This window comes from Pteropus medius, unplaced genomic scaffold, assembly GCF_902729225.1.
Source record: "Pteropus medius unplaced genomic scaffold, Ma_sr-lr_union100, whole genome shotgun sequence".
Taxonomy (NCBI): Eukaryota; Metazoa; Chordata; class Mammalia; order Chiroptera; family Pteropodidae; genus Pteropus; species Pteropus medius.
In genome coordinates, this window is record NW_024349800.1 from 5,856,992 (window position 1) to 5,870,852 (window position 13,861).

Consider the following 13,861-nt stretch of genomic DNA (forward strand, 5'->3'; position numbering starts at 1 on the left):
AAAAGTGCTATTGAAATCGATCGGTATTTTATAAATAACAAAACATTTCTTATTCAATTCTTTGTATTGACACATTAGTGATACCCATAAGCACAAGCAGATTACTTACAATTAAAATTCCTGTACTATATGGTGTAAGTACTAAGGGAAAAGAGATTATTGCCTACGTGGTCCAAAGCTCATTATCTGATGTTCAGAGTGATACAGGTCTCAAAGGATAGATGAACAAATCTCAAAGTGTGAGATAATTTTAGCATGGCTGGTCCAAAATTGAATGTATTTCTTTTTTAGATAAAAAGAAATTAGATAAAAATAAAACTAAGCATGTGAATATTAACTTTTATTTTGAAGATTCATGTATATACCATTACCTATTGAAATCTGAATATTTAGTGTGTAGATTTAGTTGTGTCAACATGGAAAGGCCAGTTGACCATGTACTATGAAGACCATGCAGCGTAGCATTACCTAGACTATCTCATAATGGTCCAATGTTTGTTCTCAGGTTCATCAGTTCAGAAAAAACATATATATTATATATATGATATATAATATATAATTATTTCCAAGTTGATTAAACTCACCTTGGTTAACTCATAATATCCAAATATCTAAGAGATGCATACTGTTTTGCTAAGCTACTAAGACACTGAGATGCTCTGATAATACTGAGATGCTAATTCATAACAAAATGCATAATTTTTCTATGAACCAAAATTCTAAGGGAGGAACACTTTGACTTCTGAGGATACTCTGCTTAAAAAATGATTTTTTAAAGTAGAATAAATGTATTGGGTTATAGTTTAGAGCCTGGACTTTTTAATAAAGCTCACTCGTGTCAGGATCCTGGCTTTGGCACATGCTAGTGATGTGACCTCAGACAAGATGCTGAACAACTCTGTACCTCAATTTTTTTTCTATAAAATGGGACTACTAATGCTCATCTTCAGCATGATGACTGCTGTATGTTTAAATGCTTACCCTCAGTAACTCATACAGGAGTGTCTAATATGATTAGGCATACAATCATGTCCCAGGGAAACTAGTGATGAATAAATGAGGCAAGGCGCCTTCTCCTCAAGAGCAAATAGGATGGTGGAGTAAGAAACAATGGACTAGTAACCAAGTTAATAAACATATAATTATGAATTATAATACAGTCTAGAAGGAAATGAATGGGTCCCAATGAAGGGCATGAGTGGAGACAATCTGCATTGGACCATGTGGTTAAAGACTGTTTCTATGAAGCAACGATATTCAAGCTTTGAGTGAAGGAACAAGATAGAGAGAGCTTCCCAGAAGTGGTAAGCAGAGCAGGATTCCCACAAAATTTAGTAGGTATTAGGCATCTGGGGCAGTCAAGGGCTTTCGAGAACCTGAAAGAAGGCCATTTTACCTAGTTGGAGTTGAGGGAGGAGAGAAAGAAATGAGAGAGAAGGAGACAGAAAGTTTTAAGTAGGAATGTCTCTTGATCTGATCTATTATAAAAAACATAACTCTAGCTGCTGTGTAGAAATAGGTAAGAGAGAGGCAAGACTGGAAGTGACATACTTACTAGGCTAAATGCAAAGGACATAAAATCTCCCATATACCTATCAGTAAATGATAGCTATTATCATCTCTGAAACCGAATTTTAGGGACCTCATTTTATTTGTTCACTATTGCATACATTACATGTAGTACAGTTCCTAGCAAATGATAGGTGCCCAGTCAATATTATCAGATGTATGAATGGATGAACATTATTCAAATGTTTAGTCCAGAAAACTCAGTAATCTCAATAAAATCTTAGAAATGATTTACAAAGATAACATGGTCGATAATTTGTTTGAAAAGGTACTTGATCCACAGATGGTAAAAATGGTTTTCCCTCCCTTCTTTCTTTCCTCAGTAACGGAAAGCCCCATTTCTTAAGTATGAGTTGCCATGCGGTTTTATTTTTCCCTTATTTTATTGTTTCCTAGGATCTAGTATCACAAAAGTTATTTAAGTATACTTTTTAGTTAATTTAGGACATATGCCATGCCAATATCTGGAAGTTCACAAATGTATAAACATAGATTATTCCTCTCAGAATATTCTAGTTATCAGTAGTTACTATGAGAACTAGTGCTTTTGTGAAATTAAGATGACCATGATAACAAAACTAGCAGTCAAAATATTCTATCAGCACTGGCTATTAACTCTATATTAGGTAAAGTGGTAACTAACATATGATTTATTCACAGACTACATCTCTCCCTCTGACTTTTACCAACATGGTCCTTGGGTCAATTTTTAGATCAAGGTAATGGATGAAATAAAGATATTAAAAAGTGATTACATCAAGAAAGAAAGAAAGAAAGAAAGAAAGAAAGAAAGAAAGAAAGAAAGAAAGAAAGAAAGAAAGAAGGAAGGAAGGAAGGAAGGAAAAGGAAGAAGGAAGGAAGGAAGGAAGGAAGAAGGAAGGAAGGAAGGAAGGAAGGAAGGAAGGAAGAAGAAAAGGAAGGAAGGAAGGAAGGAAGGAAAAGGAAGAAGGAAGGAAGGAAGGAAGGAAGGAAGGAAGGAAAAAAGAAAGAAAGGAAAAGAAAAAGCAAGCAAGACTAGGCATAGTGTAAGAAAAGCTAAGAAAAGAACCTATACCCAAGACGGAGCAGTTTGGGATCATGGATAGGAAGGTGGGGGTAGTGGGTAGCAAGGTAGATAGAAAAGTGGATAGGAAGGTTGGGGTAGAGAAGGGAAAAATGCAATCTGAATTTGGTAGTGGGAGTGTTTAAAACTGAGATTTAAGACAGACTCTAGCTTTCTATGTATGTGATACACAGATAGAGGAGGGACAGAGAGAAGAAAGAGATGTTGAGTACAATGCGTTTAAAAGTATTTTGCAGGTGGTATAAATCATATCTTTTTGCATTTCTGAGAAGCTTTGGTATAGTTAAATGATTTTCAAATTACTCTAGGTTATCGAACTAGGTATTCTTGAATGTGATTTTGCCGAAGCCATCTTCAAAGCAAAGCAAGGCAAACTTTCCTTATGGTGATTGTTCTCTACTTATGGTGCTGAAATACATTTCTAGGCCCAGACGGAGCCTCTCCTGTCCTGATGCCATTTTAGCAGACTGAACTTTGGTGCAAATGCTGTGCTTTACCAGAAACATAGTATATTCGGTCAGCCAATCCCCAAGTGCCAACCCAACTCTGGACCCTATGACTATTTCCTTGCTTCCTGGTCTTTCTAAATAAGGCCGGATATGCAACCCCAGCCAATCACACCCTGTCTCCATATTACTGCTTAGTGCTCTGTAAAACCTGCTCTTGCCCCAAATCCCTCCAAAAGGAATGTTCTGCTGTGAGACACTATACCATTCCCGCCTACTTAATCCACAGATTGTTTTCTCTTGAATAAAGGATATCAAACTCATTACAAAATTAGTTTATCATTTGACAATAGAGACAGTAGTTTAAGAAAAAAAAAATAGTGATTGGCTCAAGGGTTAAAACATTTGCAGTAGAATATACATAAATTTGATGAATAAAATTAACAATTAAAAAAGAAACTTCTTGGAAATATGGTTAATTTCCCACAATTAAAGATATTTTTTTCCTCTCAAATATAAATTAAGTAGAACGTATCCAAATGAAGTGATTGCTTTAGCAACAATGATATGGAAAGCATCAGGTAAGGGTTCTGAATCTAAGAAAAAAATTTTAAATAAATTTAAAAATAAACCAATAAATGACTAGACACATGCTACTTATTATCACTAGTTTCTACAAGGGGTTAGATTTAAGCAGATGATTTTTAAACTAAATGAGTTTTAGATTCATTATAAATTTGTCCCTGTTAGAATAGATTTGAATTTAGAATAGAAAAGTAACACATTTTTTAAATTCACTATAACTCATTACATGCATTAGAGTAGTGAAAACTTTCAAATCTCTTAGAATAACTTTAAGTACCAAGAACACAAAACCTATTTTTCCCTTAGATCACTTTTCCGCCCTAGTTACCATGACCATTAATTTCTACCTCAGAATGGTTAATTAGGTGATGGGTTTCTCTCCTTTTTGATTTTTAATGGGATCACACACTGTCATCTTCTTCTCATTATGAAAATACTATGGCAGCATTGAATCTTCCACTAATAACCACTGGTATCTGGATAGATACCATTTTAAGTTTGCATGGAAACCATATTTCTTTAGGCTGAAATACAAAGGGACTCCAAGTTCCATACCTTCTGATTGACAGTGGGTCTTGTGTCTTTCACAATTTTAGTATGCTGAGAAGCAGAAGGGGGGAAAAAAAGAGATCATTAGGAGTTATTCACAGGCATCTTCTGTGTCTGAACTTGGTAGTGAGCAAGAAGACAAAGCTTATCTTCTGGGATATTTTTTTAATGGTCCCGTAATGTCACTGGAAAAATCAGCAAAGTAGCAGAGTGGGAAAAAAATGTGCCTTCAGAACCAAGCAGAGTCTGAATTTATCAGAGCAACTATGTTTTATATAATTCAGTTATATTTGGCACTTTGAGATTATGTTTCTTTTGTTTTTCCTTATATATTATTAGTGTGTGTGAACAGATAAGAAAACATGGACTCTACATGGAAACACTGAAACTTTCACTGAAAGCCAAGAATTAAGCAACAGTTAAATATTACTTTCTGTCACACTCTGCTTCTTCTATTGTACTTTTTCCTAAGCTGAAACCAAATTGGTCTAAATTGACCTTAACTCTCCACCTTTCATGACTTTGCCTACTGCCTGCTTCTTAGCTCCCATCCTGAATCAAAATTCTCTGTCTGCTAGAAGGCATAGCTCAATTCTATCATCCTTTTTTATAAAGTCATCCACTGATGAAATCCCATAATATTTTAACTATACAATTTACAAACTATAATGATTATATGGCACCTTAGGGAAAAGCGGTATAAATGAATACCGTAATAATGACACTTATTTAACACTCAGAAATTTTTATTGAATAATACAGTACTAATGAGGAGTTTCCACATCATTAAGTAAAAGTTTTTTCTTTTTTAATTAAAGCACATAGTATGGATGTTAAAGATATTTAAAAGAGGGTTCTAATTGTACTTTCAAAGAAGAAAAATTGGGTCACTTTCAAAAATCTCTCAATAAACCTACTAAAAACTCTTTCCCTCATCTTTTTAATTTTTATTTTTCTCCCTCACTTCTACATCGTCAGTCAGTCAATAAATATTTGCTGTGTCTGCTCTTTGCCTCCCACTGTGTGAGGATAGGGCTACAGAAGTGAATAAAATAGGTTAGAGAAATTAAAACATACATACAAAAATGAATTATAGTATGAATGTCCAAATTTATGAAGGCTCCGAGATTTTACCCTAATCATAAGCTAACAAGTTACCCTGCCACAGTTCCCTGAATCCTGACAGAAGACGCGAGACTACTGAGTCAGAGGAAAATCACTGTCGCTCACGGCAAAGCCGGCAACATGAGCTTTCTGTTCACATCATTCCTCCTTGCCCCCTAAGTCTCATAGGGTCAATGTGAATATGAGCCCACACGGATGCTACACACGCGGTGGGTTTCTGTTACAGCTGAGCATCCCAGAATTAAGAAATTCTGGATATTTTTATTTTTATTACCTTTACTCAGATCATAAACACATTTAAATAAAACATAATAGTTTTATTGAGATATAATTTATATGCAAAAGAATTCACCTATTAAAAGGTGAATAAAACTTAGTTTTTCATATATTCACAGTTTTGTGAAATCATTACCATAGTCAATTTTAGAACACTTTCATCACCCCTAAAATAACTCTATCCTCATCGTTAGGTACTCTCCATTACTCTGACCCCCTCCCATAGCCCTAGGCTCTGTAGATTTTCCTATTCTTGACATTTCATATGCGTGAAATCATACTATACAAGGCCTTCATAACTGGCGTCCTTCTCTTAAGACAAAATTTTCAAGGTTCCTCTTCCAAGGCTGTTAGCTATGCAAACATTTACAAAAAGATAGTCCAGGACAAAAACCAATGAGAGATGTGTAAAAACGTCATGGATTGTTGCTCCCCCCAAATCACAACTGAACAAAATATTGAAAAAGAAAAGGCAAACTGTTAAAGAAACACATAAAAAGTGAACAAAATCAATCAAGAAGCTGCTGTTTAAGGCAGAACCTGAGAAAAAGATGATTGAAATAAGAAGTGAAGAAGCAAGAGAAAAATAATTTAAGGCAGAAGTCTTAAACATTTTCATTTATTTTTACCCATGTTAGAAATACATTTGAAAACGATAGCTTTATGTTTTTAAAGAGTGTGGATAAAGATGAAGAGATAGACGATAAAAGGCATTAGGTGTCAGATACTGCTGGAAAGTAAAGCAAGAATGAAAGAATGTCATGACAGGTAGATGACAGATCATGCAGATTATGACAGATGGTTTCAAATTTCAAGATAATGGAACATAATTGAATGGATTTAGGCAAGAAAGTGAAATTATCAGATTTATTTTCTAAGAAAATATTCAGAAAGATGTGCACTATATAAAAATCGAGAATGAGAAAAAGGATTTCTTCTTTGTTTACATAAAAAAGAAAATGAATTCAGTTTGTGTTGAAATTATGGTTAGTTTCTTAGATTATGTTATTTTGAAAGGGACAATTTTGGCCACAGTGTTTTGAATTGTTACCTACAAGTCATAATTATTGAGATCAATTATATTATGTAGGAAAACACTACAGGGTGAAAGTAGAAGAAAGATTAGGACTAAACTCTGAGAAATGAAAGAGTAAATATATATTTGGCAGAGGAAGAAGAAACAGTGGAGTCTAAGAACTTATATTGAGAGAAAAAAAGAAAACCAGGAGATTGTGTTGTAATAGAAGGAAATTTAAAGAAATGTTTCCCAGTTTCACCTTCACACCTCAACCAATTAAACAAATCTTTCCTTATACTTTTTCCCCTGTTCTTTAATCCACTCAGTATACTTCTTAATTAATGAGAAATTAACTTTGCTTTTAATTTTCAAAACATATCAATATCCTTTGGTACCTCACTCTACAATATCATATTTTCACAGTCACATTTTACATAGTCATAATAAATGCCAGGTATCTTAGAAAAATACTTTCTGGAAAATTGGTTCAGACTTTGAATAAGCTCAGTTACTTGGAGTCCTGTGTGTGGATTTTCACTTAATATATTTTGATCAATAATGTCATATATAGAATGTATAACATATAATTTGAATATATCTAAATCTCCTTTATATATCTATATCTACATCAATCTATATCTCTACATCTACATCAATAGCTATATCTATAGTATATGGATATATAGATAGAAGATAAACAATCATAAAAATAATATGGTTTTTGTACACAACTCTAAAAATGCACAAATGGCACTTTTAGGTACATTGAATCAAAACTAGTCTGTATTACTATTTCTGCTGTGATTTACTGAAAACTATTAGAGAGGATGTGGGAGAACAGAAACAACCATACTTAACAGTATATTTTCAATTTTGTTCAGAACAAAAATAGCCCCAACACACTTTGCAGATTGTAATTATGACTGGATAGACCGTAATGGTTTTACTCTGTCCATAGAAGCCTTCAAATTGAGTAGTTCTAGTATTTTTTGAGCCAATTTGTCCCACTCTGCTAGAAAACAGAAATACCAAAAAAGTAAATAAACTAAGAGAACAGAATAGACATACCCTAAATTAGATAGTGGCTAAGTGCTTTCTTCCCCGTTGAAGAAATTAGTGAATATCACAAGAACTACTTGTCTATCTAGAAACATTTCCATTGCCAGTTACAAACAGACCTTTGCAAACTTTCCCAAGGGGAATATAAGTCACTCTCTTAGATAGGATAAATCTTCTTTAACGTTTAAAATAAAGTAGCCAGGCTGTATACCAATCTGTTTGGCTTATTTCCACCCACCCTCAGTCCAGAAAGCAATGTACCCATTTATTTCCGTATGCTAGCAATTACTAACCAGAGAATGTCTATAATGAGACCATTTGTAACAAAAAAGGCCATGGCCTGTTTTCTCTTCCTCTGCTACTTCTAATGCAAGAGAACATTTCAAATATCAGGTCCAAGAACTGTTCGGAGCCAACAAACATTCAAAGATTTGCAGCAGGTGGGAGTACCACCTGTTCCCATCTCAGTCCAGAAAAAACAATCGCCTCTTCAGAACCCCCAGCTGTGGTGAATTCGAGTGATTGAATGCAAGCAAATACTGAGGAAGCCCTCTTTGAAAGACTAAGCCTGTTAGAGAAAGTGATCGTTCATGTATTATAGGTAAAAAGAAGGGTTAAACACCACAACTTGGAGCAGGAGGCAAAGGCTAAAGCCACCGCAGGTGTGAATCTTAATTGTTGTTAATTAGATGGAGGTTCAACAGAAAAAAGAAACGCAGCAGGTGTGAGGTGTGTGGTTTTTTCTGATGAAGAAGCAGTGTAAACATTCAACTCTGTAAGGGAAAAGATAGGTTCATTTTTATTTTCTCTATAGTGTAGACTTTGTTTCAATTAGTGCCAGATGATTACTCCCTTTTATGATTCAACAAAGATACGATATTATTGCTCCTTTAAATATTACCATCTGAGAAATACCAAGTAGCACATCTGTGTGTGCTTAATTTTGATTCACTTTGAGAAGAGGACAATTTTGCATGGGTGGGTTGAAGAAAAGAGAAGGAAATTTTAACATTGAACTCTAATCAGAGTTAAGAGTAGTCTTGTAATTTTTCTCTGGATGGTAAATTTAACTTCTCACTCTTTTGAGCTAACCTAACTCATAGCACTCTTTGCATCTCTAACCAAATCAAAGTTGATCGAAGATATTTTCTTCGGAGAAACATCCCATGGCAGCTGTTTCAAAGTCCCTTGTTTGACATATTGATGCTGGCCGTTATAGTGTCTTTTTTTAATCACTTTCTTAGCCGGAAAAGAACTCTTAATATTAATAAAATTTTATCATCAAACAATCCTGTCCATTCCTAAATATTTATGTAATTATGTATAGGCACATTTAGTCCTAGTAATGTAAAATTGCCTTTGTGTTTATAAAGTATTTTATCATTATACTAATCAATTTGAACTCTGATGTTAGAGTGTCAAAATGATTTAACACCGATTACCTAGAAAATATTTTAAAAGCATTGGATCTTTCTCTCTATATATGAAGTACAGTCAACACTATAATGTCTACACTACAAACTAAAAACGTGTATGTGTGGACTTAATATTTGAAATATTTTTTGTCTGTTTCTCGCGTTTCTCCTTTTCTGCTTTATCCAGTATCAACATTTACAAACCAGATGACCTGTGTTCAAATGTATACTGGGAAATTATAATGTACAGTTGCCTATGTATTACAATTTGTCAATAAACTAGGTTTTACTATTGTCCAGACAATAAAGTGACATGAAGCATGAAGCATTCAAAACATATTTATACCATAAGCAGATTAATAAATGATTTATTCCAAATCCTCATAATGCTTAAATGTCAAGATATGCAATCAGACTCTCGTCAACTAAATTGATGTTCTTTTCACATGTTGCATTTTTTATTACACCTACACAAGAAGAATCATTTACTCAATATGGAAGACAAATTTCAAAAGAATTTTAAGGACCTTCTTCTCACTCTACTCTCCTTAATAGACCAATGATCGTAGCCACTCATGTTTCTGTGTATAATTGGGCTAAATGGGAAATATAATACTTGTTTGACATTTAATGAAACAACATAACTAAACTAAAACTTTTAGCAAATGGATACAGGAGCAGTTGTGGATTGTCTCCAAGATTTGAAAATGCCACTAGTTTTCCCGAGGTAGTTCAGTTATAACATTTACTTGACATGTTACTATTGGATACAGCTAAGTATTATTCCAAATGTTTCTTGTGTATATGTGTGCTACATTAGCCTATCCTATTGGCATTTTGAAGTGATTGAATACACAAGTAATAATTAAAACACTTAAATTTAAGCCCAAAGAGATCTTTATATCTTTTTTGAAGTCTCTTATGATGATGTGTCTTTTCATTTAGAAGCTTATTAAGTATAATCTGTTCCCAAGCTAGATTTTATGTCTCTGTATTTTCACATTTGTATGCCATCATGGAAACATTCTACTGATGACAAACTGTTCTTTTTAATTAACAGCCTACTAAAGTTCACAATTTGTAATCTTGGAAGAGTGTTATTAACCTTTAAGAATTCTGTGTTCATTGTGTAGGCCAGTTTTGATATAATATTGGAGAACTCAGCATAGTTATGTTCATTTCACTGACTTTACCATTGGCCTATAAATTAATAGATGAAAAATAAAATCTTATGGTGAAATAACATGAACATAATTAAACCACATAACCTTTTCTATTTTGGGAATGACATTTTGATACATTGAAACTCTAATTACTTTAACTTTTAGCAGGAAATGATATTGGAAAGAAACTTTTATTCCTTTTTCATGGAAAGAACGCATTCAAACTTTTAAAATTTAACTTAAAAAAAATTTGAAAAGGCAGATTATTCAGTCTAGTTAAGACTCCCTAAAATTTTATGATAAAAGACAATAGCAGAAGTTTAGTCATTTGATTCATTAAGAAAATAAAAAGGGTAGCTTACAATGACTATGAATACATTGTAGCATTTATTAAACAGTGCCCTTATAGAAATTTTGGATCTTTAAAAAATTTGACTTATATAGCAATTATTAGGCAAGTTAGAACTAATAAAACTATCCTGCTATTTTTATATAGCTCCTTTGTATATTAAAGAAAATATTTTAAATGCAAATAATTTTAACATAATTAAATCAATAACCTAAATATAAAAGATTTAAAAAATTAAAATCTCTATTGAAAGTAATGGACATATTGCCATTGTAAAATATACCATCATTTTTTGTTTTGTAACTTTTGAGTTAGCATCAGTTTTTTCTTTGAAATTGTAGGATTAGCATCAATCATCCCAAAGCCATCTTCCATATCTGAAATGAACAATAAATGAATAAATAATAATGTATTAAACTCTAAAAATTTATTTTTGAAGTTTATTTTATTTATTACTTTCCTAATCCTCTTAAGATCTCTCAGATTTAAGTTGTATTATAAATCACGTTATATGGATAAATAAACTCAAATAAGTAAGGTAAGGCTGTCCTTATTTTAATCCAGATTTCCCAAATGCTGGATCTTAAAAGTACATTCAGCGACTTTTAATGTATAAGAACAAAAGGATTCAATTGGAAAAAAAATTCTAGGTCTTTATAATATGTGCATGCATAAATATTAAAAAAACAGAATGGAGAAGAAAATCGTATTTCTTATTTCTCTAGTTGTACATTTCGTGTATAAAATTTTAGATATTTAAGGCAATAAATAGTCACTGATTGAACTGATTAAATTTCTATTAACATGTATGTCCTTGACCATAGATAATTCTCTTCTTTTAGTTTTGAAGTATATTTACTTCAAAATTATTATTAATAGGCATGAAACCAGAAGCAACCATTAATTTTCATTAAAAGAAAGGCAATGACTAGAGTAGGTTTATTAAGCTCATACATCAAGCTAGTGACCTCAGTACAGAGATTTTATTTACAGACTTTACATTAGGTATTGGGAAACTATGGTCCTCTCACTGATAAATTGTTTTAGAAATTTAAAATATTATTAGAACAAGCCCCATCCATTTATTTATATATTGTTTATGCCTGCTTTCCCACTATAGAGCTGAGCAGTTGCAACTGAGACCCTATAGCCTACGAAGTCTAAATGTTTACTACCTGGCCCTTTATAGAAAAAGTTTGTTGATATTTGCTTTAGATACTAAAATCTCTTAATCTACGAAGGGGATTCTTAATCTAGTCTCAATGGAAGAGAATAATGTGTGAAATCCAACATATGTAAACAAAGATAGAGGAAAAATCTTTGAATCTTTACTTTTAATGGAGATATTGCATTATCTTCAATTATGAATGAAAGCAAAAACCATACTTGTATTAGCTATATTTTTGAACATGTAAACAATAAAAATTACAGGTATTTTTAAAACATGTAGTAATTATTACAGATATATTAAATATTAATATTTATCACTGCTTCCAAACTGTTACTCGGACTCTCTGAAATATCTTTAATTTGTTAATAAACAAACTCATATAATGTCAAAAATTGTAAATGTGTTTGTAAATGTGGTAATTAATTTTTTTATAATTCATTTCCGTTTCAATCTTTTATTGTATTTGTTATAGTTAAAGAAGGTATTGGCAGAAAGTACTCTAGGCTTCACCAGAATGCAAAAGGGGTCAATAGCAAAAAAAATAAAAAATAAAAAATAAATAAAATAAAAATTAAGAACTTCAATAAACAAAAATCTTTTGATGTATCAAATAAGTGTATTTATTTAGATTTAGTGACCATCAATTGGATCATTGTCTTAATAGAATAAGATTTTAGTTATTTTTCATAGAATAATTTTAAGCCAAAGGAAAATAATTTTTGATTCCACAGAAGTTGGAGTTTTGTGTTAAATTAATACTGAATATAACTTGATAAATATTCCATAGATAAGAAAACTGCCAGCCAAGATGCCTTGTTTGAATGCCACATCTTTGTTATTGATACTTTATCATTTAATGCTCTTGCACTTTGAAAATGATGTAGAAGCCCTAATTTAAATTCCAAATTTCTGCTATTTTGACTCCGGACATTTTATTTCTCTTGAAATGAATATTCAAGAGGACATTTTCTTCCCTAAAGGGACTGTTTTACTAATATTAAAATGTCTTCCTTTTGTCTACAGCCATGCCACCCTGAACAAGCTCAATCACCTCTGATCTCAAAAGCTAAGCAGGGTCAGGCCTGGTTAATACTTGGATGGGAGACGACTTAGGAAAACCAGGTGCTGTAGGCATTAAAAATAAATAAATAAATAAATAAATAAATAAATACAGAGATTGTAAGCTGACAAGGTCCTTGCAGTCTATGAGGTCAACCAAGGGTTACCTTGCCTAAATATATATATATATATATATATATATATAGTGTCTCTGAAGGAACTGTTCATATAATGTGTCCAAGCTTCTGCACTATAAGCCTGATGAGTTATGAAAAGGCTAGAAAATGAGATATGCATAGTACTTTCTGCTTAGATATCTAGAAAATTGACATTTGTATCTCAAAGCATTATTCTCCAACATTGGTACTACCTATATTTTTTATCATCTCTTACTAAAAACGATTTTAATGATCATTTCATTAATTAATAATATGTGGTTTTCTGATTCCGATGTACTTAGTATAAACAATAATTAGAAATAAATAGAAGGATTGTATAACAATACTAAATTTTAAGAAGTTTTTTATATATCTCATTATAAAGTGATATTAGAATATTTTGAATGTACCAGTGTGATCATACTATAAAATAGTAAACATAACATTAAATAGTCAGGGTTTTAGTACTTTTTTTCATTCTTTATCAAAACTTTAATAGTTTGACATTCAAAATTAGTTCTATTGATTGGAAATTATACACTCCTTGGATTTAATGAAAATGTTAGTCAATGTCAAACTACTTTTAATTAGATTCATATTGTCCTTACTGTTGTATTAGGAACAAAAGCATAAAAGCCAACCTAAAACAGATGTGTGAAAGGTTCTATTAATGTTACTGGCCTCCTAGTTGTATTAGCTTTTGATAAAATTTGGACTCCTGTGTTTAAAGTACATAGTACAAGTATTTGCAGCCAGGATACGTTGTGATCAGGGGTTGAACTGAACCCAAATGTGATCTTCCAAGCAGTGAATACTATTGAATGTGTTACCCCTTCCTCTTAATGAGAATAGGCTC

The 13,861-nt window shown here is 32.2% G+C and overlaps 1 pseudogene; it reads left to right on the forward strand.

The window, feature by feature from the left end:
* The first annotated feature begins 12,803 nt into the window (after positions 1-12,803).
* Positions 12,804-12,922, forward strand: LOC120622640 (uncharacterized; annotated as a pseudogene).
* The last annotated feature ends 939 nt before the right edge of the window (positions 12,923-13,861 follow it).